Genomic DNA, 25,207 nt, shown 5'->3' on the forward strand with positions numbered 1-25,207 from the left:
GTTAACATCCATCAACAATTTTTTAAAACATCGATCGTTACACCTTCATTTCATTTCTTGGGATTTTAGTATTCATCTCTGGTGAATTCTTGAAGAAAGACAGATAGAAAAGATTTTGTAAGTCACTTAATCCCAAAAGCAGAGCACACACCCTCCTAATAAACAGCCTTGAAGAGATCCCAATTTTAGATCCCATGATTTGTTGTGTCAGACATAGATATGCAGAAGAAAACATGCACTGAAATCAGTCTTGCCAGGGCAAAAGGTGACCCAGCCTCCTTAAAGAATGCGACAATATTCCCTTCTCCTCCCTTCCCTGAAATGCCTTGAAATGAGCAAACGGTTCATAGAAGCCTTGCAACATATTACAGAATTGCAGTGTATATTTGAAATTCAAATGCACAGGAGATTCATGCATTCTACTGTTCTGTGGTTCAAACCTCCTAAATAAAGCATTTCCCCTGTGTAGGCGCTCCCGGGGGCTCCACATGAGGTCAGCGTTCGGGTGGCTTTGCCAGGGTCAGAAGGCTGTTCTTCCAGGAAGGGCTGCAGAGACCCTGGGAACGGGACCAGCCCAGCTCACAAGTATGAAGAGAATGTCGGAGAGGAAGTGGTGGCTGTGAGTCAGCATGAGTCATCTCGTTCCAGTGAGAACGAAGACTGAGGTGTGCGCCCTTTTTTTTTCTTTTTCTTTTTCTTCTCCTTCTTTTTTTTTTTCCTCTTTTTTTTCTTCTCCCCCCCCCCCTTCTTTCTTTCTTTCTTTTTTTTTTTGGGTCTCAGTCGTGTGGACATGACTGGGAATGGAGGGAAAGAGCGGCTGCATGGCTGGCGTGTGCCGCGGGCTGGTATTCCAGGCCGGCTGTGCCTGAGCCAGTGCGCGCTTCAGACCTTCAGGGCTCGGGCTGCGGGAAGGTGGAGCCAGCAGCTTCTCCCCGGTGAGTATGTTTCTGTCATTTTTACGATCGCTTCTACCGTCTGTCTCAGAGCCTCGGATGGGTTAAAGCTGTTGCATCTTGGAGGGGATACTGCATTCAAGACTTGGAGGATCCCTAATTTTAGAGAAGTTGCTTCCTCCGCCCCCACCCCCGTAGGTACTGTGTTGTAGCCTGCTTGTCTCGGTGGTTAATGGGGAGAATGTCGATACTCGTCGTACACTGTGTTGTCCCGGGAGAGACAGGGATGCTGGGCTGGAAATAAGCTGTTCCAGACTCGTCTCTGGAGCCATGGTGAAGTTTAGAGATGGAGGTGGGTGAATTGGTGCTAACCCAGGGGTGATGAGGCTGGGCCAGCTTCCGCTTCTCAGAGGTGGAGGGAAGACAGCCCCTAAGAAATTTCTGGCCGCGTGGTCTGAGCTGCCTGGTTTTTAGTGCAAGAAAATACAATAGAGAGGCAGCGTTTTGGCTTCCCTCTCTATGAGCCTGTGAATGATAGTGGGAACTGATGTCTTTTCTTTTTGCTTGTGACTGAATGTCACAGACTGTGGTAAAGTCAGAAAGAAAATATGCGGGGGTCTGGGGGCTTGGATTCTGGGGGCTGGGGGTGAGGATTGGGTTGTTGAGTCCTTGAGGCCTGATATGACCTTGATAGTGTGTTTCTCAACCTGTTACTATTCTGATGAGGCTTAGCTTTACAGTCAAGTAAAATACAGGAAACTTTTTTTTAAATGTCATTCTAGTTACTGTAAATGAAACGGTTAAAATGTCATAAATACCTTGTGATAAACATTTTTTGAATTTGCTTAAAAAACTGCACATCAGTAAGCAGGGTATGACAGGGAGCTTTTTCAGTAGAGTCATTTGAGTGTGTGGGCTTTCTGGGTTAATAATGAGTCAGCACCCGATTTCTAAAATTGGAGCAGCTCTAAGAGAGCAAGCGATCTGCCCCCGAGCCCAGCACGGTGGCTGGCTGGCCCCTCCAGGAGGATCTGGCTGTTTGGTCTTTGGTTAAAATCAACTCTGGGTGCCTTCCTTGTTTGGTGACCCCCTCCCGGCTTCAGTCCCAGCTCTTGTGTGTGCGCCCACGAGGCCCCTTTGCTGAGGGGTCCCTCGGCGAGGACCCTCCCCTTCGGCTGATGTTGATTTTTACGGCCTGCTTTGACAGAATTTGTTGAGCCTGCAATTTGTTAAATTAAAAATTCAGAGTTTACGAAGGGCAGGCATCGCCCAGGGTTAAAGCTGCATCTCGTGTCCCATGACGTCACACCTGCTGAGCGATGGAGTGGGAGCAGGGAGCGGTCCACAGCTTCAGCTTCCAAGCTGGCATTCTGCGTGTATCACACAGCGGGGAAGGGTAGGGGGTGCGCCACCTTAACAGCAGAGAGCAGGATTCCAAGGAAGAAAACCTCCCTTGAACCTTACTCTTCTTATAAACTGAAAAGAATGTTAAGAAAATTTTTTTAAAAAATAGCTGGAGTTGCAGGCTGGTGACTCAAAGGCCAAATGCAGTCCTGTTTGAATCCACCCCCAACCTGATCAAATTCTGTCGGCGTGCCCAGGATTGGTGGTTGTTTGGCGGTTTTTTTTTTTTTCTTTTTTCTTTTTTGGTGTTTTTTTGTTTTTTGTTTGTATTCAGATGACCATGGGGTCTCATATTCTTTGGATCATGGGCCCTGTTGAACCCTAATGTTGCAAGGCTCTGATAGCCTTGGGCTTCCAGACCACAGTTGCTGCCTGCCTCGGAGGGCTGTTGGGAGGGCTCAGAGAGTTAGCATCTGCCAAGTGCTTCCAACAGGGTCTGAACACAGAAGAGAACCCCTTGATGTTAGCTCTATCCGCTTCGCTTCTTACCTGGACTCTGAAGGCATTTGGACTTGCGACCCCTGAGTTAGTGGCATGACTTTCCCAAGCAAGATCTTGTGATTTCAATGTAATCAGTGGTAGTTCCAAGGCTGAGAGTCTCGGGATCAACTCAGGGCCTCAGCAAAGCAGACAGCAGGGGTTTCTGAGGTGGGAGCCAAGCCCAGTCTGTCTCTCTTGGTGATTAATCTTTGTACGCACTCGGAGAAATGCCATGTTCCTGGAGAGAAGAGCCCGAAATGGCCAGATGCCCTAGGCAGTGCCTCAGTGGCTCGGGCACACTAGCATTCTCTCTTATCCCCATTTCAGAAAGCACGCCAGGTGTCAGCATGTGCTCCTCGCCGGGTCCTGTGTCTTCAAATTCCCCTGGATAAGCGCCATTGGGAAGTAGTTTTGAGGTGGTTGATTTTATCCTAGACATTGATTGTATTCTTTCATGTAGAATTCGGGCAGTTGTATGAACGCTGGAAGTCAATTTACTGCTTACCCGTGAGAAATAAGTCTATGGCGAACTGATATGATCACTTTTATAATCAGAAGAGTCATTTAAAAAGGCCAGAAATAAGACCCTTGGCAGGTATGAAAATAGAGCATTCATTAATATGATTTGCTGCTTTGTCATATTTTCCAACTACCAAAAGATGCTGATTCTAAGTGAGGACGCAGGCAGGGAGTGAAAAGGGAAACAATCTACGAGAGAAGCTAAGCAGATATTTTAAAAAGACACCTGCAGCAAAAAGAAAATGCTGACAGTTTGATGACATTCGGAAATGGCCCAGTGCCCTGTTGTCATGGCGCCCTCAGCTTCGAGACTGGCCTATTGCTTGCTGGCCCTGTCTTCCACTCCACACCATTCATCAGCACCCCTATGTGGGCTTTCATTACCTCCTGCTAAGAGGTTTTCATGGTATCTACAGGTGTCCCCACCACCTGTTGCCACACGGTGAGCCCACCCTCACACCGGGCAAGTTACTTAGCTTCTTGGTGTCCTACCTTCCTCACTGTAAAACGGACTTAATACTAGTACCAGCTTCTTGGTGTCCTACCTTCCTCACTGTAAAACGGACTTAATACTAGTACCAGCCTCTTGGGTCCTTATAAAGATCAGTGATGATGAGCATACCAGTTACAAGCTGTTAAGTACACAATCACTGATTCGGACATACACCGAGACACCTTTTTGTCTCAACCTGGGCCCTGGGCCCTGTGGGCACCCCTAAAGAATTGGCTCTCGTGCTCCTGAAGTGAGGTCCCACCTGCATCAAGTTCTGCATTTGCAAGACATTTAGTGATTAGGCAAATGGGAAATGCTTCATGGTTCTCTCCAGGAAAACCCAAGGTACTAGATGTTGTCACCATCATTGAGGCCATCATCGTTTCTATCGTCAACATCATCACAGTGAGGACAGCACCCCTTGCCTTCAGCCCAACCACATGGTAGTAACTTTCTGTGCATTTCCTTTAACCCCCTGTCCCCGACGCGCACACATACCCACCCTGGAAGATAGGAAGGATGGCCAGTTGCTCAACTTATTCGAGGTGTACACATCCCGGGCAGGTGTATCAGGCGGAGCAGCTGCTTTGAGGAGTGCGTGGCTGAGGGGGGCGCCTTCGCCTCCATCAGGAGAGGAGAGTCAGGAAAAGCAGGGGGCGAGGAGGGTGTTGTCTGTAATCCAACAGTCTGGGGCCACCGAGAATCCAGGACCCCTGGCCTCAGACCTGCTTCCAGGGTGGAAGCAGCTGGACGCTGTACCCATGCTTCCTATCTAAAGGCAGCTTTAGTCAACTTCTGGTTGTTTGAGAATCAGCCCAGTATATGGAGCTGACTCATATTGAAAATATTAAGTAAGATACACTTAAAACTAAAACCATGCTGAGCATCACATGGCCTTTCCTTGCCGGTTCCGAAGCTATCCAAGATCATTCAGTGCCTCAGAAGCGTCTCTTCACACACATCCTGCAGGGTCCGACAGAAGTGCCACCTGTGTCCCTTTGTTCCGTCAGCCTCCTCTGACACTGTGCTGCCAACATAGGCAGTGGGCGCTTTATACATGTCCTTTCTGAAAGTCGAGGCTTTGCACGCCGAGCTCGGCTGTGTCGTGTTGGTCCGTTATAAACGGTGACACTTTGTGGGCACTTTTGTCTTGCAGCTGCTACCCGTCCCCAAATCCAGAGGACCCTCTCTGCTCCCAGTGCCGTGGCAGGGCAGTTGTGTGCTTGGCCCAGTGCTGTGGGGCAGAGCTTGGGCTCCTCACCATGTCAAGAGGGTTCTGCTTAGACCACAGAGCTTAGGCGAGGGGAAGCCAACAGTGGATCAGAAGGAAGTTGGGTCCACAGGAAGGGGGAGTGGTGGGGAGGCTTGTTTGGTCTCAGATGATTCCTCTGATTAAAAAAAAAAGAGAGAAAAACACCCAGTTTTCTTGCATCTTGTATACTAGAAAAAGCTAATGGTGGTGGCAAATCTTATCCATTGTGGTTTTCCTGCTTATCCTTTGTTTTTAGGATCAATTACCCTGCAAGGAAGGGTTTCTGCCACGGAGGCTTTTAGCCTTTCCCTCCTTGCTGCCCCTTCAAAAATGTATCATCCTTAAAATACTAGAACTTTTAGCAAAGGCATAGATGTGTCATTTTAGCTGTTCCCCCGGACAAATCATTTCTAGAGTATGAGAGGCATGCATGGGTTTCTATCAATTTAGGCAGATATAAAGGAAAACTTTACAAAATAACGCTTGCTCTGGAAAGTGTCAGGCTTACTTTCTCCCAGATGGAAAAAGATTGGAAGCAGGCTGGCCAGGGCAAAGGTCAATGGGTAGCCAGTTCATTCATCTTTCTTCTCTGATTTCTTTAGCAGTAGCTTCCTTCCTTAAAGTTGTCTTATGGTTTTAATACGGCTGCTGGAGTTCCAGCCATCACCTCTGCATTCCACAGAGGAGGAAAGAGGAAAGTGGGGGACAGAAGACAAAGCATCCTAGGTGTCAGGCTCCTTTAAAGAGCTTTCCTAGAACCCCCAAATAACCCTTTTCTGCCTACATCTTTTATTGGTCACTGTATCTGTACAGCAGCCCGGGGAATGCAGTTTTTTAACTAGGCACATTGCTGCCCCTGACAACATAGGAGCTGTTGACAACACAGGAAGTAGAGGAGAATGGATGTAGGATAGGCAACGAGCAGTCTCCACAACAGAGTGCTCCTGAATACAACTAGATTTATGTTTTATAGCATTCTTGGTCCTATGACTGGACCCAGGACAAGTCACCTAGCTCCTCTGGGATCAGGGTCTACTTCATGAAATAACCACATGGCTCTCATCAGAACTCTCAAGAGGAGACTGACATCAAGAGCCCTGAACAACCCGGAGGAAGGCATTCAGAGGGACAGAAATCACTTGTTTGATTTTGGTATTAATAGTCAAAGAAGATTTCTTTTCATCCATGCATCGGCAAATACTTAACGTTTACCCAATAAAATAATGGTAATTCAAACACTGCTTTGTTTACCGAGTGCTTGCTGAGTGCCACGCACTGTTCTGGATGCTTTGCCACTGTGACCATATTTAGTCTTCACGGAACTATGTGGCATAATCATTGTCCCCATTATTCAGATGAAGAAGCGGGGACACAGAAGGGTTAGGGGAGACGGCTAAATCACACTGTTAGTAAGGAGAGGAGCTTCGTTTTGAGCCCAACAGGCTGGTTCTTTGACCCAGGGATGCGGAGGTGAACTGGCAGACCAGGTCTTTCCTATTTATGTCTTTCTTGTGAAATAGATGTGAGCCCAGTACTGTCAGGCCGTGCCCCAGGGGACGGGCGCAGGGAGGCGGAGAGCCTTCACATCCTGTAGCACCTCCTGCCTCGAAAGAAAGCAGTCCAAGCTCGGAGTTCTTTCCCCCCCAGAGCACATACCAGGAATCTCTGCTATGTCTGGGTTCATGACTCACCCCCTCCCTTGCAGCCAGCTTTTCCAGAGTCAGCTCCTGAGTCAGGACCACACCCTTCCAGCCCCTAAGATACAGACTAGGCTTCATCCAGACTGGGCTTCAAAGGTTCAGCAGTGTTCCAGCAAAGAGCAGAATGGCCCAAGTAGAAAAGTTTCAGCTCCAAGGACGTGGAGTTTATTCACATGATTTAACCTGATCAAGGGCCAGAGAAGGTGAGCCTGTCACACCCTCTGCTCCACATGACCCCATTATCTCGTGGCACCACCAGGGCCATGAGGATGCAGGAGGATAGGATGGATTTTTCAGCAGGGGCTGTTTGCTGTAATTCTGCCTTGGACTTAGTCCCTTTCTGTGTTTTCTTTGCTTTGCACCATCTCAGAGTCTTGCTTCAACCCTCCGTCTTCCTCCACCAGCTCCTTTACATTACATGATACATTTATGTCATTGCTGAGGGAAAATTCACATAGACAGATGGGGTGGCCAATGAAACACATAGGCTGCAATGGGTGGTAGGGATTTTAGGAAAGTTCCTTGAAGGAGCCTGACATCTAAGAGGCTTAACCTTTTGTCCTCCACTTCCCTCTGTCCTCCTGTGTGGAATGCAAATGTGATGGCTGGACCTCCAGCAGCCTCCTTGAAATCATTAGACAACTTGGAGAAACAAAGGTAGCGCTAAGGATGGCAGAGCAGGCAAATGGTCCCAGGGCTTTGGGAGGCTAGGTGCTTTGTCTGGAGATGTGACTATTTTTGGAGTGGGTTTACCTGTGTGATGCAGAGAGAGGTATGAGAAATCACTGCTGAAATTCAATCTGTAGGTCAACTAGGAGGGTCTGTCGGGACATCAGTTCCCTTTGTGTGGAGCTGCCTTTTATGCCTCTGGTATAAGGAGCAAGAGCTCAGGGCTGCATTAGTGACTTTTACGGACTCCAGGTGCTCTAGCCTTCATGGCCCCTTCCTCATGTAAGAATGTATTATGACTATCTCGGTATAAAGATGAATGTCATACAAACTGGAGTCATTATTACATATTCATTTTTATTACATTTTGTTTTTTCTTCTGATTTTAAAATAAATGAAAACATTTACTTTTTAAGAGTATGATGCAGAGGTTGGCCCTGGGAGGGCAGAGAGCAACCACAGAAGGGCCTGTGCCTCTGGAGGTGACCCTGGGAAGCCTTGGCAGCCCCTCTGCAGAGCCTCAACAGCCATGGCACTCACGTCATCTCTGGAAATGACAATAAGGATTTTCAGAGCAGATCTGTCCATCCTGTGCCAGGTTTCCTGTCCTCCCTCGTCTCCCTGATAATTGCTCCTCTCATCCAGCTGACCTGTTTAGTGGGTATAAACTTCAGTCTGCAGTGCTAAGGTGTCAAAGATACAACACTCCCTTTATTCTCAAAATCTCTTTAAGCTCACCCTGCCCCTACATTACCGCCTCAACCTGGCTGAGGGAAAATTCAGATTCTGTCATTATCGGGAACCCTTGTTTGTCCCAGTGCTCCTGGCGTCATCACACAGTCTCAGGGTTACCTGGGGCCAGACAACAGGGGCGGGGCGGTCTACTCTCTGAGGTGGCCGCCACCCTTGCTGTTTAACACCTGAGACTCAGCAGGTGTGGGGCTCCAGAGCTACTCGGGCTCCCGCTGCAGCCAGAGGGGCCCGCATGACCTGGTGGTCTGTCCCTAACTCTAGGCCCCTTCGGGAAACGTGCCACTGCTCCCAGCCCCTGCTGCTACAGAGTGTCTGGTGGGGGCACCCTGTCTATGCCTCATCCTGTCTGCTGACTGCTGCTGGGCCTCCCCTAACCTGGGCCCCCATCTCGGCCTTGGCCTTGGCCTGGGGTGGCAGCAAGAAAGAACAGTGATGGCAGAGGAGTCAGAAACACAACCTCTCAGGGGACCTGTGGAGGTCACATGCTGTCTTCTTGTGACTTTCCAAAGCCTCCAGAACAGCACGGTTCAACAGAACTCTCTGGGATAAAAATATGTGCTATCTGTGCCACTATGCAGCCACAAGCCACATGTGGCTACTGAGCACTTGAAAAGTGTCTAAGGTGACTGAGGAGTTGAATTTAAACTTATATTTTATTTCAGTTCATTCAAATTTAAATGTACGTAGCCACATGTGGCTAGTGGCTGTCATAGTGGAAAGCACAAATCTAGAGCATGTTTTCCTAATCTGGGCAGCTTTGAAAGATGGGCCATCACCCTGAGAACAGATGCTGCCCTGGGGCAAAGGGGTCAAGTTGAGCCTGGCTCTCAGTCAGTCCTCAGAGGGGTGGAGAGCTTCTGGGCCAGGCAGGGGGGGGTCCCACATCTCTGGCACCAGTGCCACTAGTGTAAGCCTCAGTGTCCCCCTCTCTGGGGATAAAACCTCAAGTGGGCTCTCAGGGCCTGGAGAATGGCCTGCCCAGGAGGTGGCCCAGGCTGGGCACCTGACACTGGAATGTTCCTGCCAGTTGTCTGCCAGTTTCTTCTGGGCGCGAGGGCCTCAGGTGAGGCCCACACAGACAGACCGTTGGGGCTTGTGCTATTTGATCATGAACTTTTCTGTCTGGGGAGAGGCATCCTTAGTTTTGTTTGTGTGGAGCCATTCCGGGGACTGACTAGATTGGCCCAAGGGACACCTCAGGCTTGGTCCCTGTCACTGTTGTCCTACATATCCCCCAAGTGTGTCTTTTGACTCTTTTGGCTTTTTAAGGAAGAGGCATTAAACCATGTTCAGCCATAACTGACAGGAAGCACACAAGCAGTGGGGAGCTAAGCTGAATGGGCGGAAGATAGCAAACCCAGGCCCCAGGCCCACACCCCTCCTCTCCCCTGCCCTGTTCCACTGCAGCACGACAGCACAGCAAAATGATGTCCTCCCACGGGTGTGGGATGCTGGGACACGCTGCGTCCCTCCCTTGAAGCCATGTCTCCGGGCGCCACACCGTTTGCCCTATTCCATGGACTGTTTGGCTGTGGGGAGGCTACAGGCCACGGCGAGGAAGCCACTTCCGCTCTGCCAGCTCCCGGCCACACAACCTCTGTGCCTCCTGGCCTCCGTCTCCTAACCTGGGAAGCAGGGATAGAGGAGTAAGTGGCACAGAGGGTGGTTTTGAGGATGAAAGGGCTCACTGCGCAGAGAATTCTTAGCAAAGTGCCACACACCGTTGGTGTTCAATAGTATTGGCTGTTGTTACTGGAATGGCTACTTTTTGCTGTGTGTTCCTGACCACAGACACCTTTCTCTGGGGCCCCCGATCTCCCCCCAGCCGTGGTCCGTCCACTCCAGCTTGGGCACCCAAGAATCCCATCATCCTGCCTCCACATTCCATTTTCTCAGGCCCAGGGAGAATGTCTGCTGTACAGCCTAGAGCTAGGGGAGAGAGGTCCAGTTGTCTGTCTCTTCATTTATTCATTTGATACTCATCAAGTGCTTACTGAGACCTCTGGAGGCAGGGGATAAACAAACGTGGTTGTTAGAAGGGCTGCTGGAAGGGGAGGCAAGTGGTGCACGGCGAGGGGCCTCATGTACATGGGTGGTCTCTGAGGGTCCCTCCACTTGAGTGGAGATCTGAAAGGAGTTGGTTTATGCATTTGTGTCTTGCTTTGTTCTGCCTGTATGGATAGGCAGCTAAAGTAGGTTCCTGGCTCCCCCTGGCTAGCTGTGTGACTGTTTGATCGTCCTATACAGTGCAGTGAGGTGACCCACCACGGCGAGTGCTCAACAACCCACCTTGGGGTCATCACCATTACAAAGACACTCTTCACTTTGTATCAGGAGTTCTCTGGAGTCAAGGGCACTGTCCACCCCAGCATTCCCTCTAGGTGAACCCCATAAGGGGCCATTTAATCTACACTTAAACCCCTTCTCTCCTTCCAGAGACAGCCCAGCCCATCACTGCAGAGCAGCAACTGAGAAGCTGTTGCATCAATAATCCAAAGCCTGTTTTCTGGCACTTCCACATTTTGGACCTAGCTCTGCCCAATGAAGCCTTTCAGTCATATCCGTGGTCATGGCTATGGTCATAATTCAGCACGTTCATTAACATTCATGGGCAATTCCTCTGTCCCAGAAACTGCTGAATTATAACACAAGCCCTGGCTGCTTCCGCACTGAGCCCTTCTAGTAGCCCGGCTGTTACCACTAAGCTCAGGCTCGCCTTCTTCCCATAGTTCCTGAACGTGCGTGCTGTGGTGTTTGGCAGCCTTGACTCTGTGCTGTCCTTCTAGTCACGGACCACAGTTTTCCAATGTCCCCCCACCCATGAGCACAGTGACCTGCCTTGTCCTGGATGCGAGGCTGAGGTTTGGGGCCCACACACCCATCCGTTGGCCAACATCCCAGCCTCTTTGTGTGGGGACATGTGCAAAGCCACCTCTCCCGCATTTTGCATCTGGGTACTGACTTTTGGTTTAATCTCCTAGATTTAGCCTAGATATTCTCTAACATAAAATATGAAGCTTGACATCATCTGCAAGTTAGAGAGGTGTCCCTTCCTTTTCCGTCTTCACCAGAAGACCATTTGGCTCGGTGTAGACCAAGAGCAGAGGCCTGTGGCACTCCACTAGGGACTTTCTTCAAGGTTGCCCGCATTTATCATTCTGGGGCACCTCACTGAATACCAACAGCTCCCCTTGCTGCACAGGTTTCACTGTTGCAGATGAACGGGTGACAAAACACATCACATAATCAAATGTGTGGTGTGACCCCGTTGACAAATGGGGCCGCTACTGATGATTTAGGCACTGAGCCAGACTCCTCCTGATGGATAGCCATCCTCTTTCTGTCTTTCTCCTCTCCCCCATCCACAAATACTGGCAGCTTTCGGTGAGGCTAACTAACCTTACGATCCGCTCTTAGATGCTAGCAGTAAGTCACCTTAAACATCTAGAACATCTGAATGCTCAGTTGGGGATTGTTGGTTTAGTTGCTTAGACAGAGTCACATCCTCAGCGTTTGTGGGTTGGATGCATTTGATTTGCTTCAGATAGGCCTTTCAAGTAGGCACCACTGAGCCCAGCCTGACAGATGGGCGGCTGTCTCTGTGTAGCGGTCCCTTTGAAGTCCCCAGAAGTGCCTGCTCTGGGGAGGGGAGAGGAGAGACGCAGAGTGAGTGCAGACTGCCACCCAGCAGCACAAAAGGTGACTGCAAACCAGAACGTCGTTCCGAGAAAGTGAGTCACCCAGTCACTGTCTCACCTTCCCAAAGTGGGTATTGCATGCTCTGTGTTCACCCGCTGAGTCCATCCCCCGGGGCACTTGCACAGAACAGGAATGGTCACTCAAGAGGGGCCAGATGGCTGCCTCCCCCAGTCATTACATAGCCTTTAACAGAGTGCAGTCTCCTCTCAGCTTATCCCCACCTCCACCTGCCCTCTGGTTGCCAAAATTATCAGGATCTTCTAACTCTGATTTCTACCACTCTGTGTGAAAATGAATAGCCAGTGAGTGGCAAGAGAGGGACTTCTTATTGAAGTGGAAATTGTTCTCCAAGTTTCAGGAAAGAGAGAGTTCCAGAACTTTCTGAGCAAACAGCTTCCAAAGATAATTACAGTTACTCAGTGCTCTACTGGTGGAAAAGGGGAGGCCCCCGGTTCTCATGTTGGAGGTTTTAATTTATGTCTTGTGCAGGACTTAGGGGAGATTAACCATGCTGCTTAAACTGTGTGTAGTAAATCAATTTTGGAAGGGCCTCCTGGCAGCAGTAGGGGTTGGAGAAACTAATATTTATGGAGCATCTTCCGTAGGCCCGGTGTGTGCTGGCTGCTTTATATCCACTAACTTGTTCAACCCCCATATCCATCCCATGAGGACTGGGAACTCTTAACCCATGTTGCATGAGCAGACTAAAGTTCTCAAGAGTTCAGGGAGCACACACCAAGGCAGAGCCAGAATTCTCGCCAGCCTCATCCTGAAACACCACGAACCTCCAACCGGCCAATGTCGGGCTTTGTGCCGGATTCTATTTTCCAAGACTACAACTGGTTTAAAGCCTTTCCGGGTCATTCAAATCAATCACTCCCAAAGGAAGACAACTTTTTTGGAACCCCTGTCTGAGCAGCTCTTCCATGACCTCAAGAAATCTTGCTGGAAACTCTGTGGTTGGTTAGTCGTGGGGAGTGTACTCCTGCCAGGGGCACCTAGAGGTTCTCATCTGGAAAAGGGCCTTCATGGAAGGGGGCACTGACCTTCAGCTGAGGCTTTTCAGCATCAGGGATGTCTCTTTTAATCTGCAAATGTGAATAGAGAATAGAGTTTCCGGCTTTAATTAAATCTTTGAATAAGTTTCGAAAGTGAAAGTAAAGAAGAAGGGGTTGGGCGAAAAGCACACTCTCACGCCCGTCTCCTACCCAGTTCCCATTGACCACCCCTCTGAAACCCAACTCTTCGTTGCTTATCTGTCCAGGGTTTCTTTATGCAAATGTAAGCAGGTATTTGAATGAATCTTTTTCCTTTCTTTCCTAATTTCCGCAAAAACCATCACAATCGTTTTTACTGTTAAACCACTTTTGTGCTCTCAAGCACCGAGCACCGGCTTGTGTGCTCCCTCCCTGCATTCGGGGCTGCTGGGCTGGCCACGCTTCCCCTTCTTCTGCATCCTACGGGTGAGGCCTGTGCTTGTGCAGGCGTCCAAGGGACAGGCGGGCACACAGGGAAGGCACCGAATATGGGCTCCCGCGCCCAGCAAAGCCCCAGGCCAGGATGGTGAGGGCCATCCAGAGGGTCCGGTGGGGCTGAGATGCACTCTCACAGCCTGGGACTCCACTGACCCAGGGTGGCAATCGGGCAGCTGGGCGGTGGCCAGAAAGGTGAGCAGTGACTTGGACACCCATGAGGGTCCCGGACCCCCACAGCCAGCTTGACACCAAATTTTATTTACAAAAGAGATGGATGAGGAGGTGGAGGTTGAGAGTTGAAAAAAAAAAAAAACCATCTCAGAATTTTTTAAAACAAATCCCCCTAAGTGAAATTTGTGCTTTTGCCGTGGCCGGAGTCACTCCAAATGGCCATGGCTGATGTTTCAGTGTCTTCTCTGGGTGAGGCACGGTTCCAAGTGTCACTGAATAACCCTCCGTGAGGATCTCCCTTTCTAAGGGAGGAAGCCGAGCCTGTGGTCACATAGCTAACAAGTGGGGGAGCCAGAGTTCAGGCCAGCCAGCCGGTCGCCCAGCCCCAGCTGGTTCCTCCGCAGTCAGCTGTCCTCACAGCAGCCCCCTGGACCCGGGGCCTGAGGGACTTCCTCGGAGCACCTGTGGGGTTGCAGGACAGAAGGAGCACGGGGCCCAGGGTAGCAGGACATCTGCGCTGAGGCATGAGAGCCCGGGCCCCGTCCGGACGGCCCTGCTCCTTCCAGAGGCCGGCTGCCTGGTAGCATCCCTGAGAGGCACCTCCTGACCGGGACTGCGTCCATCAGCAGCAGGATTTTGAGCTGTACGGAATGCCATGCTTTTAACAACCTTTAATTGACACTGACAAACAAGAAAGCAAATGTGTTTTTAAGAAGGCAATTTATTTTCGGAGGAAAGAGTTTGGGGGAAGACACTAGCAGAAGAAATGACAGAGAAAGTGAGTTGAAGTCCAGACTTTGTGAGTCATCATTCAAGGCCTCTGCTACAGGCTAAATCATGTCTCCCCAGAGTTCGTATGTTGAAGCCCTACCCCTCGAGTAACTCAGAATGAGACCTTATTTGGAAATGGTGTCATGGTAGACATGATTAAAGATGAGGTCATAGTGGAGTAGGGTGGCCCCTTTTCCAATGCAAGTGGAGTCCTTACGAGATGGGGACATTTGACACAGACACATACACGGGGAGAAGGCCAGGCGAAGATGGCCATGAGGCTGCCACAAACCAGGGAGGCTGGGAGGGAGGCCGGGAGGGAAGCCAGGAGGGAGGCCGGCGTCAGATTCTCCCCTGGCTGCCTTCAGCGGGAGCGTGGCCTCGCCACACCTTGATCTCAGACTCCTTGCTGGCAGAACTATGAGATAATACGTTTCTGTGGTTTGAGCCCCCAGTTTATGGTCCTTTGTTACAGCAACTCTAGGAAACTAAAACAGTGCACATCCTTCCAGATGCTGACGGCGGCTGCTCTGAGCAGGTTTCCATCCCGGGTTCAGCTCAGCTTGGATTAGCCCCTTAAGAGACACCAGCCGGCAGTGGCGACCGCTCTGCCTGGGCCCACTCCTGCTTTAGTTAAACAAATAGAATGTTCTCACTTTGTTTTAACTTTTCCCGAACTGCAGAACGCAAAGGTCAAAAAGCGGAATTTGGTCTTTACATTAGCTTTTTAAAAAGGAGTGAGGGGTGGGCGGTGGGGTGGGGGGTGGGGGGGGAGAAAGAGCCACTTCATCTTTATATGTGACGGGATCCATGCTCTGGTGGGCCTCACGATGTGCCCCCAGGCAGGGCCGGCGGCTGAGCCACAGTCTCCACGTGAGCGTGAGCGGAGCTCCGTCTAACCTCACGCCAGGACCTCCCCCGGCAATCGGCAATCGGAACTTTCACCCACGTTGTCCTTTGCTGGGTCCTTTCCCTTCCTCCAACGTTCACACGCATCCCTCCGAATTACAACTTACAAAGCAAGCAGGGAGGCTCCCGAGGGCCGGGAAGTCACACTTTTCTGCGGGGACTTTTCGCCTTGTTTCCTAGTTCTTAAACAAGGGTGACCTGACTGTGAGCCTAACACAAACATGGCTTCGACAAGCAGTTCAGAAAAACAGGAACCGCCAATTCATGAGAACTTAAAGAAAAAAATAGTTTAAAGAACTGAGAAATTGCCACATTATACTGAAAGAATGTCAGGTTTTGGAAATGACAAAAACGAGCAATTTTCACCTCGAAAACCCGGTGGAGTCAGTTACACAAGACATAACCACACACAAACATGAGCATTTCTTATAATATAAGGGCATTTACAGTCAAGAGTATTTCATGGAAAGTTATTTTAGTAGCAAGGGTAGCCTTCAGCAATGAGTACTTGTCAAGAGAGCGAAACCTTGACTTCAAAGTCAGGAGGCAGGGGAGCCCAGACTCAGAGCAGCGTCTGAGTGCGCTCACATGGGGCTGCGGGACCGGAGGGGACTGGGCCCAGCCAGAGGTTGCAGGCAGCTGGAGGTGCTGAGACTCCCGGCACACGGGTGCTGCCTGGGATGTCCTGACGGGGCAGGGGACACACCCATCGCTGGCACCCCCAGGTCGCTGCTCTTTGCTACAAGCATCAGCCTTAAGCTTTTTAAATAACTCTTTTATTGTAAAATTGAGGGCATTATTTGAAGCGAGCAAAATGGCATACGAAACTATGTCTGTGAGATGTAAACGGCTTGTCACCTGAAGGTAATATCTGAAGAAACTATTCATGTCCTAAGGGTAGAGGTGCTGTGTGACTGCCCCAGGCAGAGGGCTCGTCTGGGGGGACCCTGGTGGCAGGCCTGCTCAGCCGTCAGGACACCAGGGGTGGGACTTCAGAACAAAAGACAGGGAAGAAGATAACCCCCACAATTCTCCCTGTAGAGCTAGCTATCTGCTGTTTCCCCTCAGGCTTGTTTTCTTCCAGTGTTTTCCCTCTGTAGATATTGAATAATTGCCTGGGCAGTCTATCACATAATTCAGTCTTCTTTAAAATATATAGTACAGTTCGTGTAGCACTGTCTGTCCCATTTCTGTGGTCCCCTTACTTCGCAGCTACGCACAACTGGTGTCCCATCAGAAGGCTGTGCGTTCTGGGGTGGATTTAAAAGTTGCCCTCCCTGGGGCGCCTGGCTGGCTCAGTCGGTGGAACATGCGACTCTTGATCTGGGGGGTTAGAAGTTCAAGCCCCACGTTACATGTAGAGATTACTTAAAAATAAAATCTTTAAAAAGAAAGTTGCCCTCCCTGAAGAGCTTTAGGATATAAATCCAATAAACTATGCACTGAAAGAAAATGGAAAGGATTAAACTCAGCCTCCAGAAATACTGCTTTTAAAAACAAATATATAAATTAGCGGATTGTTCTGGTGGGGAGCTGGTTTAAAGGAGAAGGGCTGTCGTCTGCTCATAATTACTCCTTTATAAGTTGCCTGCTCATATTCTTTTTTTTTTTTTTTTTAACTTCAGGGGAGAAGGGCCTCTATGTGGCTGAGCAGACCATAGTGGGTGTTGAGGTGCTCCCACATCAAAGCTCCCACGAGACCCCCCAAGGGGCTCTCTCATGGTTAGGCCAGGCCTACCCTCGCAGCTGGAGGGAGGCTCATCCATGGTGTCTATGGCATTCCAGACTTCATGGCAACAATGGTGTTCTCACTGTCTCAGGCTTTTTTTTTTTTTTTTTTTTTTGAGAGGGAGGGAGAGAGGGGGCCAGGCAGAGGGAGAAGGAGAGAGTCTTAAGCAGACTTTGTGCCCAGCATGGAGCCCAACACGGGGCTTGATCCCACAACCCCAAGATCATGACCTGAGCTAAAATCAAGAGTTGATCGCCCAACCAACTGAGCTGCCCGGGCACCCCCTTTTCAAAAATTTCATTTAAATTTCAGTGTTTTTATTTTGAGAAGTTTATTTATTTATTTCAGCCTGTTCATATTCTTTGCATCCTCTTCCTCCCTCCCTTCCTTTCTTCCTTCCTTCTTTTCCTTTGTGGTGGTTGTTCTGTTAGAGCTCTCCTCACGTTCTGGGTTTCAAACCTTTGATGTATGTGCTGCAAGTCATTTCTCCCAGTCCGTTGCTCGACCTTCTGCTTTGTTTACTGTGTCTTTTATTTTACAGAAATATTTAATTTTTATGTAATCCAATCTGTTATGATTTTCTGGACACCCAGGTTTTGGCTTGCTCAGAAAGTCTGGATCACAAAAAATATTCTCACATACTTTTTTTCTTGTGGTTATTTTACAATTTTATCTTTCTGGTTTAAAATACCAAGTTCATGGGGGTTTATTTTTGTTTACAATTTGAAGAAGAGGTATCCGATCTTTCTCTAAATAGACAGCAGTTTTTCCTAGTCCCATTTATTAAGCGGCTTACTTTTACCTGATGAAAATATTTTAAGTGTGTGAGTTTTATGTTGGGGGAGTAGGAAAGGGTGAAGTAGGCAATTTTGTTTGGAACATGGAACTCAGTGCTTTGGCACCACATCTCTGTCTGAACTTGGGGCTCAGGGATAGACGGAAGCACAGAGCTTTCAGAGAACATGAAATAGAAACAGGAAGGGGTCAGGTGGATAACCTGGGACAAGTGGAAGGCAAACACAGTGGGGAGGGACAACAGACGGGGATGTGAGTGGAGAGCCAAGAAGAAGCTTGGAATAAATGGACCCAGCTGGCGGTCAGCTGGTGCAAAGGCAGGTGCTCATGCTGGATGCAGGCCAGGCTGGGCCGGCCCCTGGGAAGACTTGTGGGCATGGGGAGAATCAGGTTCGGATATTTGTGTATTGAAAAATTTGATCTCAAGTGTGAAAAGTAGACGTGCCGTCTGGGTAGAAAAGAAGCCTGATTTTTCTGGGGCCAGAGAAACCAAATCTGTGAAAATAACCTGAAGAACAGGCATGGACACAGCCTGCAAGAAGGAACCCGACCTCACCAAAGCATGGAGTTTGAGTCAAACCCAGAAGACTGAGCAGGGCTTAAGTCTGCCAACAGCTTCAGAGGGTGAAAATCTAGAAAAAGCATCCAGAGGGCTGGCCTGAAGCCCCCCTTTCAAAGAAGTCTTTCCAGAATGCTGTGACTTCTGTCTTACCACCATGAAGTCCTTAGAGGGGGAGACCATTAAGTCCCCAGTACCCTCCCTTCTGGGTCCATGGCAGATACCAGCTGAACCAACCTCATGGGCTTCTGATCTGTGCCATTGTTCAGGGCTCTGTGCTCGGAATGCCCACACCCGGACTCCCTGACTCCACTGTCGCCATCCTGAAATTCTGAACTTTTGAAACAAGGGGCCACATGTGTTCATTTTGCACTGGGCCCTACATGTTCTATACTCGGGCCCGAATATAGGTCCTGGGTCCCAGCACTGTTCCTGGGAGCCTAGACACTGCTTGCAATCCTCAAGCATGGTATTTCAGGAGGCCTGCCGGGAGGCAGAGGCAGCAGGAGCTGAAATGTAGTTGCCTTTCGTGACTTGGACTCTTCACTACTGCTTTATATAACAGCAGGTCCAGATTTATGAAATGTGTCTTAAAAGCAACTTAACAGAAATTCTGTCCCCATTAAAGAACCTCTAGCCACAGGACCTGCTGTACTTGGGCCATGTTCTCTGCACTAGAAGGACCCACAGAGAGAGAAAGCTGCCAGCAGGAGGCCTAGGTGCTCTACTGAACTGTACTTATCCTAAAGGTTCCCAGAACTAAGAGTCAGGTGTCGTGAAACAGGAGTTGTAGGAGGCCTCTCTGTCCCAATCTGAGACATGCTCCATGGCGGGGAGCTGTTGGACAGCCTTCCAGTTTATCCACCAGTCCCCGGGGATTCCGTGGATGGAAGGAATCTTCTTTTCTCTTTGGGATTCTGCTCTCACCACCCACTGTATCCCGCCTCTGCAGGACCTCCCTAGGCAGAAGCATCCGCCTGGCCACAGCCTTCAGGGACTGAGAAACCTTAGCAGGCAGAGGAGGACCCATTTCTCTCACTACCTACACATTAGAGCCAAGTACTCCCACTTAGGGGGAAACTTGCAGCGCAGTTATAAAGAAAGCAACACAGGATATGATGATGCCAACTCACGTTCCTACCGACATTCTAAACACACGGCTCTCTGGTGAGTTCTCCTTCAGAATTTGACAGATCAGGTTCCCAACAAGGAGAGCCCACTGAAGTCAGGACTGGCTGCAGGGCTCTTGGAATCTGGTAGCTCACCCAACATGATGGTTTATGAAACGGAACATCCAGGACATCCAGTGGCAGTTGCCCCCGTAGGAAGCAGAAACTTCAAAAAAAACTTCCTCTATGCTGTTTTTATGCTCAGGCCACCTGTGGGTCAGTACTGATAATGTGGCAATGGAGGTGAGGGGGCACCAGTGAGTGGTATAGAGAATGGTAAATGCTGTGCCCTAAGAGAATCCACGGTCAAGTGTAGAATGAGAAACTCCAGGTTGATTCAACAGAAACTTTTTTTTTTAATTGTAGGTCTTCTCAGAGCCTTTGGCTATGCTTTGCACATATCTGTAAATATCCCAAATGGCATAACATAGACAATATATGCTAAATGTAGGTGGTGATGGGACCTTCCCCTCTTTTTTTCTTGGAGAATTTTATAGGACCAGAGTTCCAAAGAATGCAATTTGGAACAAAACATACCAATGTTATAGAAGTTTAGAAGGAATATGTTAGTATGGGATAAAAGAGAGTGACATTTGGATTAAAATTTTAAAAATCAGAGAAGATCCCTAGATCTTCCCAGATGGGAAGAGTGGCATAGTAAGGACAAAGTATAGTGACAAGTGGCAGATCTGGGGCTGGCTGGGCATGTGTTGGATCTAGGGCTGGCCAATGAGGGCTGGCTTGGGGTAAAGAGGGGACAGGGGCAATTTGTTAGAGGCAGACCACAGTGTTGGGCTCTTTACCTGCAGGCAGCATGCATATGTGTGTGTGTGTGTGTGTGTGTGTGTGTGTGTGTGTACAGTGCTTAAAGGTTTTAAGCAGGGGATAGGATGATGAACGCACAGCTTCAGAAAAAATGACTTTGTGGAAAGAACAGAAGACATCCTGGAGACTGGTCGCTCTCTTGGAAGGCAGCCTCAGCACGGCAGCTTGGCATGGCCAGGAAGGAACGGACCCAGGTGGTGGGGCAGCAGATGGACCCACGAGATCAAGGTAGAGGTGGCAGCACGGACAACTGGCTGAGTTTTGAAACTCCAGGCCGCCCACGTCACCACTGACATTTCGAAAACTCAGAACAGATGGTAACACCTGGGCCTGTACAGATGGGTCAGGAGGATGCCTGTGACCATGTGAGGGGTGGGCACGGAGTGGAAAGAGTTTCTCCCACCGGAGCGTTACGACTATTACAGAGGGGTTCCCCCTCTTTCGCTCAAGGCTGTACTGGCTGAGCAGTCACCAAATAGCACGTGGGAACACCTGCGTGCCAGGAGCACACTGTGGCCCACCCCTTCGAACGCCGCCCCTGTGGAGGACGAGCAGTGACCAGAAGTGAGAGGCAGGGGCGGGCCCGCTGGCTGTGATGGGCAGCTCACTGTTGCGGTCAGTAACGACAACCCCGGGGAGCAGAGTATTCCATCACGTGCGTTCAGTCAGGCCTCGTCCAACTGGGTCTGGCTCTTCTTGCTGTTTGGAACCAGCAGAATCCACTGCTCATTGAACTGCCTGTCCTGGAATCTCACAAATTTGCACATTGACTTTGTTAATAAAGGACTAAGTAGATAATTCAAACAAGCCCTGTGGTTTGGAAGCGACAGGTTTTGGCACTTAGTGTTCATGCATAAGACGAAGAGCGTTTGAGGAACATTTCCTAGACCGAGGCTTTATGTTTGGATCAAACGCAGCCCCTCTAGACAATCTCCCTAAGAAATTCAGTTGGCCTCTTTTGTCCATACCTTCCCGTTGCTGCCTCATCCCATGCGTATATTTATGTGTGTTCACATTTATGGATGAACACGCACTAGTGTGTGCCCTCCTGTGCAGACATTTGGTTCCTGAAATTTTAATCCATCTGCTGTCAAGGTACATAACCAGGACAGACTGATGGAAAGTTTTTAGTGCTTGAAAGAGCAGATATGATAGTCATCTTACATTATAAAGATCACCAAAATATTCTATGAGAAATATTTCTGCATCGCGTGAGGAAGTAGTGAGATGTGAATGGGGCAAAAAGCTGCGGCTATTTCATTAAGCACAAAGGTACTGATGACGAAGCAGCAAAGAATCAGAAAGGAATCCTGGTGGAAACCACTTTCAGCCTTGAAGGAGAGAGGTCTGAACAATGAAAGCATAAAGGAGGAAGGAAGAACCCTGGAGAGGGGTTGGAGGGTGAGTTACCCTGAGGCCCACGGTGCTGGCAAAGGAGGCACCATCTGGACCAGGCCCTGAGAGGCAGGTGGCTTTGGATGTGCAGCGGGGGACGCAGAAGGCTGTCTGGGTGCAGGAGTCCACGTGTGCGTAGGCATGGAGGTGGGCGTGCCTGGGCGGGGGCAGGGGGGGCTGCCCAGGGCGGGGGGCGCGTGTCCAGGCTGTGTTTATCCCCGGGGCGTGTTGTGTACCCTTTGACAGGCGAATCCGCACAGAGGTGGAGGTACAGGACTCAGCAGGAGAAGCGGGTTGGTTCCCATCTGGCTGCTGTGACACAAACACACAAATGAGTACAGCCCCTCATGGAAGAGCCCTCAGGGCACAGGTTTCTGCCAAGGTTGAAGTTGCCCAAACCATGGCTACAATTCCCTTGGGGGGATTACTCTCAGAGCCCATGCAGCCTCCACAGGGAAAAGAACCCCCATAGCCCCAGCTGGCTCACTTCACCTGACAGTTTCTGAAATCTCTCACACGGAATTTGTCACTCTATTAAGCACCCATAAAATGCACTGTGAGCCTGAAAAGCTTTTGCAAAAGAAGAGCTTGAAAATGGAAACTTGAGCAGCAGAAACCGTTGACTTCCAAACCCCAGGGCTTGTTTGAATTATCTTTATAGTCCTTTATTAACAACGTCAACGTGCAAATATGTGAGATTCCAGGATGGCAGCTCTGGGAGCTGTGGGTTCCACTGGTTCCAAGTAGCAAGAAAATTCCCTTGTCTTAAGGACCAGATCCATTTGGAATATTCTTTATTAATCACATATTACGGCATTAATAGAACTCCAAACTACCTATCTGTGGTCTTTCCTTTTGTGATGCTGGTGGTACTTTCTTCTGTCATCAGAGACTTGTCACAGTGTTCAACCTGAATTCAATTGCTTCTCTCCAACTATTCCAAGCTAATTCTGGGTGTGTGTGTGTGTGTGTGTGTGTGTGTGTGTTTGTGTGTGTGTCTGTCTGTGTGTTCCTGTGTTCTCCACGTTGAAGTCCTGGCTCTATACTGTTTTCCTTATTATTTAGGATCCCGCTAGAAGGACATTACTAAGTTTTGTGAAATCAAAGTTCACATGTTGACCGAGATTATGTGGGTTGAGGGTCTTCTGAAAGCCTGCAGGCCGGACTGCTTCCGTGGTGTCTGATGGCCCAAGAGATATAAATCCTGGGCACCTTGCAACTGTTGGTCACCAAGCGGAAAAACCAGAGTGGTTTTCAAACCAAACTGGTTTGAAATGAGCTCTGGCTTCCATAACAGAATGGTAGACTCCATGGCTTAAACAGCAGAAATTTATTTGCTCATACTCCTGGAGGCTGGAAGTCCAAGATCAAGGTGTTGGCAGGGTTGGTTTCTTCTGAGGCCTCTCTCCTTGTTTTGTAGATGGCCACCTTCTCTCTGTGCCCCCACATGGTCTTTACTCTGTGCATGTGCTGGTCTATGTCTTAATCTCCTTATGAGGATGGTCGTATTGGATTAGGGTGCACTCGTATGACCTCATTTTGCCTTAATTAGATCTTTAAAGGCACTATCTCCAAATACAGTACTATACTGAGGTACTGCAGGTTAGGACTTCAACATATAAATTTTAGTGGAACACAATTCAGCCCATAACAATTTGTTTTAGGTAATGCATTTAAGACTCATTTCCATGTATTTCTCTCACCTATGGATGAATTACGCAAGAAGTGGCTAGATGAAATGTCCAGCCAATTAACATCATCATGATCAATTATAAAGACAAAATTTGTTCACCTTTGCATTCTTCATTGCTGGCTTCTCTGCTTTAAATCTGACAGCTATAAAAATTTAGAATTTTGCTAGCGAGAGTCTTAAATCTCTTTCTGGTTTCAAATAATACATTTTTATCTCTACCAATTTGACCCAGGGCCAATTGCAAGTAGGTGGGGTATGATTCTCATGTTTGTGAGACCACAGGGGCCCCTGAGCAGAACCCTGAACAGGACCCTGTAGTCCTGTGGCAGAGGGCCACATCGCTGGCCTAATGGCTCGACCTCTTGTTCCCTCTGATGGAGACAGTTCTCGGGGTCAGCCAGGCTATTGAGCAGTCTCGCCTTCCTTCCTGCCCACCTTCCACGGGTCTTTTCCTTACGCCTCTCAAGTTCACATTGTCCATGATCATTCTCCAAAGGGTTGGCTATTTTTGGAGATGCTTTTGGCCTGAATTCTGCCCTAGATTTATGGGCTTTATTTTACTTGGTGATTTTTGACATTTTCCTCTATGAGTTCTGTTCCCATAGGAATTGACTAAGGTGAGATCCAGGTGGAGACAGGGTATCCTTCTCTGAGACTTTCGCTTCTATTTATGCTCGTAAATACAATTCACTTGGCCCTTTCCTTAAGAGAGTTGGTTCTTTTATCACTGGAGTCCCACGCACAAGGGTTTGAATTTTCTAGCCCACCACTTACTGGTCAGGCAAGTAGAATAATTCAGTTTGCTTCCCTAGGTGTCAACATCCCCGTCCATAAGGTGGAGGTAAATGACAGCACCTATTTCCAAGGCTGCTGCTAATGTCAAATGTAAAACTTTTAACTCAGAGCTCGATACTGAGTAGGTGCATGGAAAATGTCAGCTACGTGATTATTTTTACTCTTATTTGCACATGCTGTGGCATTTCACAAAGCTGGTATTCCTTTCCTAGGCTCACCTCGTACAAACCCACTCTATCTCTTGACTCTACTTTGTGATGTCCCCTCCAATGACCAGATGCCAGACCACCAGATCACCTTCTCTAATGGCTGGAAAATTCTGATCCCCAACTTCTGATCCCCATTCTGCCCTTTGGTGCAGCACAGTTCAACCTCCCTCTTCTCATGTTCCTCCAAGACATTCCCGGGCCCAAAGTTCCTTAGACTGTTTCACATCTAATAAATAAATTCCTTCACTGTCTGGTCATTCTCCCCTAAATATTTTCCACTGCTTCCATCGTTCTAATACTGTAGATCTTAGAAAGAGACAGAATGCTTCAGGTGAGGTCTGGCCAACCCAGAGCAGAATGGGCCACCACCTCATGCCATATGAAGCATCCTGGAGCCCTTTCCCTTAGCTAGTGGCTACATTACACTTTCATCAATAATGCATTTATTGTTAATGTAATCCTGTAAGGTTTTTTTTTTCCTCTTTAATTTCTGCTGCAAAAGACAAGTCTCCTATACTCTAAACTTACAAAGTTAGGGTTTTTTGCATCCAAAAGTACATAACCTAATAGTGCCTTTATTAAACATTATTATAGAATATTTAAGCCATTATCCTATCCCATCAAAATCTTCTGGTATTCTGTTTGTAAGTCAATAAATGCACTCCCTGCAGGGGACGGGTCATCAGTAGATCTGACAAACACGTTGACTCTACTGTCATGTCACGAAGAAGTGGGGGACAGGACAGGGCTGAGAATGGGGCCTGGAGGGTGCCTGGAGGGAGACAGCCCACCACATGACGTCAGTTAGAATTCTGGGCTCAGTCAACCAACTGTGAAACTACTACACTTG

At 48.9% G+C, this 25,207-nt stretch overlaps 1 pseudogene across 9 annotated transcripts in view; it reads left to right on the plus strand.

Moving 5' to 3' along the window:
- Window positions 1-411: 411 nt before the first annotated feature.
- Window positions 412-25,207, plus strand: part of LOC123799763 (NADH dehydrogenase [ubiquinone] 1 alpha subcomplex subunit 1 pseudogene) — a 270,558-nt pseudogene continuing 245,762 nt past the window's right edge. For 7 of the 9 annotated variants that reach the window (XR_015725250.1, XR_015725247.1, XR_015725248.1 and 4 more), the window contains exon 1: window positions 672-935. The product of XR_015725250.1 is annotated as an NADH dehydrogenase [ubiquinone] 1 alpha subcomplex subunit 1 pseudogene, transcript variant X5 (transcript). The other 2 variants (XR_015725253.1, XR_015725254.1) reach the window with 2 other exon arrangements.

This window comes from Ursus americanus, chromosome 7 (assembly GCF_024610735.1).
Source record: "Ursus americanus isolate L20-20 chromosome 7, mUrsAme1.1.p, whole genome shotgun sequence".
Classification (NCBI taxonomy): Eukaryota; Metazoa; Chordata; class Mammalia; order Carnivora; family Ursidae; genus Ursus; species Ursus americanus.